The sequence below is a fragment of the Marmota marmota genome, unplaced genomic scaffold (assembly GCF_001458135.2).
Source record: "Marmota marmota marmota unplaced genomic scaffold, marMar, whole genome shotgun sequence".
Classification (NCBI taxonomy): domain Eukaryota; kingdom Metazoa; phylum Chordata; class Mammalia; order Rodentia; family Sciuridae; genus Marmota; species Marmota marmota.
This window is the reverse complement of record NW_025999977.1, coordinates 52,579,921-52,585,220: the sequence shown is the minus strand read 5'-3', so window position 1 is coordinate 52,585,220 and position 5,300 is coordinate 52,579,921.

Sequence of the window (5,300 nt, the reverse complement as noted above, 5' to 3'; positions counted from 1 at the left end):
AGTCCCGGGAGCCCGACAGACCTGATTTCAAATCAAGAACTTGTCCTTTAATTGGCACTTTGCACTTGGGCCAGTCACATAGCCTTTCATTGGATTTGATTAAGGAAGTACAGAATGAGATCACAGAGCTAGTGTAAGGGCTGGGGCTGCTGTGACAGCTTCCTGGCCTGAGAAGTGGATAAAAGCCACCACCCCCCACTGCCTCGGACAGTGTTTCGCGCCCTGACCTGTTCTGCTTTCACTCTTACCTCGTTCTCCCCAGCCCTCTGCACACCTTTTCTTCTCACAAGAGCCAAACTATCTCCTGAAACACAGGCATTGCAGATTGGGATCCCCCTTGCTCAGCCCTCACAAGTGGCCACCTGGCACAGGTACAGTGACACTCAGAATTCTGAGCGTGGCCTCCAGGCCCTGGGACCTGCCCTGCTTGCCCCTCCAACCACATCTTCTCTCAGCGTGCTCTAGGCACGTTAACTCCCCTTCTCTAAGTACACTGAGTTCTCTTCTGCCTCAGGACCTTTGCTGTATTCTGTGCCTTCTTCCTTGTACTCTATAAAGCTTCAGTAAGACTTTCCTTAAATGTCACCTCTCAGAAAGACTTCCTCTGATCCGCTACCTACACCAGCCGTCTCCCTCTCATTTCTCCATCTCCCTGGTGCCCTCTTTGTTCTTTATAGCACTCAACGGGTATTTAATGGGGGCTTAATGTGTATTTGTTGCCTGTCTGAACAAATGGGTGTCTCTAAGGCCGTTTGATGGTTGAAGGAGAGAGAAGGCTGGAGACAGCAGAGTGCCTGGTCCCAGGCAGAAGCTCATGAGTGAGCTGGAAGGGAAAGATTCTGGTACTAATTCATGCTCCTACCCAGGACTGAGGGATGCCCCATTTGTCTCCTTATTTTAGTATGTCCTCCGTTTGATCAAAAAGATACCGTAAATATAAATGTGAGGTCCTTTGTGGCACAGGGATCATGAGGAGTGATGGTGTCCCTAGAGCATGGAGCTCAGAGCCTGAGGGCTTGGGAGGAGGGTGCACTTCAGGAGAGAGGCCACCTCTGGGGTCTGGGACCAGGAGGCAGTTGGGACGGGGCCAAGAAGTGGTTGAGATTTCACAGCAGGCTAGTCTGGCAGAGTCAGGGTTGGGCAGCAACTTCCTGAGAGAGGAGTGTCAAGGTGCTGGTGATCTGGAGTCCCCACCCTGTGCACGAACTTCCTCGGGGAGACTGGAAATTCTTTCTGTGAACTCTTTTCTGTTGGAAAACTTTGTCTTCCCACTTCCTCCCATGGATGGTCTGCAGCCTTTCCCCTAGGCTCGCCCTCCTCCCCAGGGTGGCTCTGATGTCCATCCCTCACCAGCATGATCATAACAGCAGTCCATCTGCGCGGGTGTGGTATTCCTCTCCGCATACTTCTCAGAAGATATCCAACCAATCAACAAATATATGAAAAAGTGTCAACATCTCTAGTAATTAGATAAGTGCAAACCAAAACTACTCTAAGATTTCATCTCACCATCTCACGCCAGTCAGAATGGCAGTTTATAAGAATTCAAACAAAAATAAGTGTTGGCGAGGATGTGAGGGAAAGGCACACTCATACACTGCTGGTGGGACCGCAAACTGGTGCAACCACTCTGGAAAGTAGTATGGAGATTCCTTAGAAAACTGGGAATGGAACTACTAGCTATCCCACTACCAGCTATCCCACTCCCTGGTCTATACCCAAAGGGCTTAAAAACAGTATACTATAGTGACACAGCCACATCAATGTTCAAAGCAGCACAATTCACAATAGCTAGACTATGGAAGCAACCTAGATGTCCTTCAATAGATTAATGGGTAAATAAACTGTGGTATAGATACACAGTGGAGTACTACTTAGCAGTAAAAGAGAATAAAATCATAGCATTTGCAGGTAAATGGATAGAATTGGAGAATATTATGCTAAGTGAAGTAAGCCAATCCCCAAAACCCAAAGATTGAATGTTTTCTGTGATAAATGGATGCTGATCCATAATGGGGGGATGGGATGAGTGGAGGAATTTTGGATGAGGCAAAGGTGAACAGGAGAGGGAACATAGGAGTAGGAAAGATGACGGAATGAGTTGGTCACCATTACCCTAGGTACATGTGTGATTGCACGAATGGTGTGACCCTATTTTGGATACAACCAGAGAAGTGAAAAATTTTGCCCCATTTGTGTACAATGAATCGAAGAGCATTCTGCTGTCATGTATAACTAATTAGAATAAATAAGTAAATTAATTAAAAAAAAAAACTGCAGTCCAGCAGTAGCAGTCTCAACCTGCTCTGCGAGGCTCTCCTTGGCATTGTATTGGAATTCATCTCCCTGGCTGATTTCTTTTACACTTTTTATGGTATTATCTTCTTAAGGGAAAATATTAGAGCTTGTGAAGAATTATGTTAAATTTAAAATCTGCAGAAAGATTAATGATACTAAGGATTGTCCATAGGGAATCTTATAATCTGCTGATGAAATTGTATATTGGTAACTCTAGTCTACAGCAATTAATTATATGCTTAAAAATAACTAGAGAAATGGTTTGCAGGTTCCCTACACATGGACATATTAATATTTGAAAAGGTAAAAATGCTAGTTACTTTGATTTCATCATTATACACTGTATGCATCTATTGGATTATAATACCGCACTCCATAAGTAAATACCAATATTACATGTCAGTTAAAAATAGATGAATTATAGCATGTCTGGGCAAGGTAGCATTATGTACTCACTAAAAGGATGAGATATAGGCACATGCACACATAGGTCTAAATGCAAACATATGGCTATATAGATATCAATATAGAAGTGTATATATGGATATAAAAACAGCCACAGCAGAAATGAGATTTTCCTAATATATTATGTTTTAAAATTTGGCCTTACATGGACAAATGTGTCCACTCTCATTGACGATGTTCATCTGCATGTACGTAAGCACATCAAATATTCTAAAAGCTAAAAGTGCATTCACCAAACCGTTTCATGATTGTTATCTCCCATTAGTATTTATTTATTCTGTTGTGTGTTGTCATTAATTGGGTGCACGTCAGCCATGAGAATGAGTTGCTCCTCTGTAAAATGGAGATGATAACAGTATCTGCATCATATGCTTGAGGTAAAGAGTAAAGCAGTTACTACGTGCTCAAGAGTGTGGTCTTTACAATGAACACGATTATTGCTCTTTCAGGTGTGAGCTGGTTGCATCTGCATCTCTGTGAATCACCCTGTCACAGTGTCATTCACTTTTCTTCACATGAATAACTCTTTGCTGAAATAAATTTATTGCACTATCCATTATCTAAACAACCAAGAGGATTTAGAAGCTCTTCCATGACTATTTTCTCTTTTACTCATGCTTGTTAAAATTAATTCTCTTATACCTATGTCATGGATAAGCAAACTGGGGATGTTGTTGCTTCTACTGGGTTTAGGAAAAGCTCTTCTGTGATCACAATTTCATTTCATATGCACAACAAGTCTTAGTCTTGTATCTCTACTGAACAACATTATAAAAAACAATACATAAAAGTATGTTGAATAAATGGAAAAAGAACCTTGCCTCACTAGTTTGGGTGCAAACATTTAATATAAAAATTAGACAACTCCGAGGCCCCATCCTGCTGATCATGAGCATCTCCTGCTTCCTGGGAGCCCTGCCTTACTTCCCTTGGCATGATCCCACCCACTGCAACATGGATGTATCGTCTGCTTCACCTGCAGGACTGAATGTGGGGAAACCCTTAGGTCCTCCAGGGAATCCATTCTCTGAGGCTGCTGCCCTCAGTGGGTGGTCTGAGAGCCCATTGTCTGCAGTGTCCACTCCCAAAGTGCTTTGCATCACTTGGACACACCTGCACTCGAAGCTTGTCGTTCAGTAGCCGAGTACTGTGCCCAAACCCTGAGTGCTTCAATGTTGGGCACGTGCCGCCCTCTGGGGCTTAGCTGGAGGCACAGGATCATTGCATCCTGGTGACTTTCTCACCGTGTGGCACAATCACGCACGCTCACGGTGTTGGTGGCCAGGCGATGCAAGATGGCTGGTTCAGGAGGTTCTAGTCTTCTCGCAAATGGCTCTTCCCCACCATCTTTGCTCTCAGAGAACGAGGAAGTCCCTTCATCTTTCAATGGAGGCCCATCCCTTTTCTTGACCAGGGCTCTTGACTTGTCTCCCAGGTTGGAAACCCCCTTGTGAAAAATGAATGACCCTCCCTCTCGAGGTACCTATATAGTGGCCAAGAGACATCACTGAAATCACCAAGCCCTGTGCTCCTTCATTAAGGAATGGATCCAGATGTTCCACCAACAAACCTGCACTCAGACTTTATTATTGTTATGTGTTTGTTGGTTTATGGTAATTACGTAGGATGGTGGGATTTGGTGTGACATCTGACATGCACGAAACAGTCTGACCAATTTTATTCCCCAGTACTTCTCCTTTTCCCTCCCTCCTCCCTATGTTCTGACTTTAAAGAACAAATTGAGCAAAAGCAAATATCTTTATGTATTGATAACTTGGTGCTCTGTGGAGCAATTTTGTAAAAATCTCCTTACCTTCAGGCTAATCTGCGTAGAACATTGCTTTCATAAAGGCATGAAATCTGACCTTAGAAGTCTTACCCAATGTTGAGAATGTACTGTTATGAAATAGCAAAAATTATTTTACATTAGGTAAAAGTGATTTAAAATAAAATAAATCAGTTTAATGTGATAAAAACGAACTCGAAAGAAATAAACTAGAAATAATTCATAGAGATAAATTTAAAAACATTTGTAAAAAATTAGAAAATAGATCCAACATGGCGGCCAGCAAGGAAGCAGCACTTTCAGTATCTCCACACTAACCGGATCAGAAACACCCATTAAAACAGCTACATTCTACCTACTGAGGAACTTCTAGCAAAATTCCGCTGAAAGGAGACCTGCCAGGAATTAGTAAGTTTATTAGAGGTGACAGTTTGTCCCATACAAGTGAATCTTGGCTGGCCACGCGGGCGCAGAGGTCCAATCCTGCAGCCACCGCCCGACCAGCTCTGCAAGCGGCCCCCGGCGGCCCGGCACGGCGAGAAGGGTCCCCGCCATCCCGGCTCTCCTGGCGGCCCCGCTCGCTCTGCGATCGGCCACCCTGCCCGCCCAGCTCTTAGCCATGAGGCCGCTGTCTACCGGGTTCTACAAGCGGCCCCCGGTGGCCGGCGCAGTGAGAAGGGTCCCCGCCGGGCCTGGCAAACGGCCTGCGCCCTCCTGGCTCTGCTAACGGCCCCGCCCACCCGGCAAACGG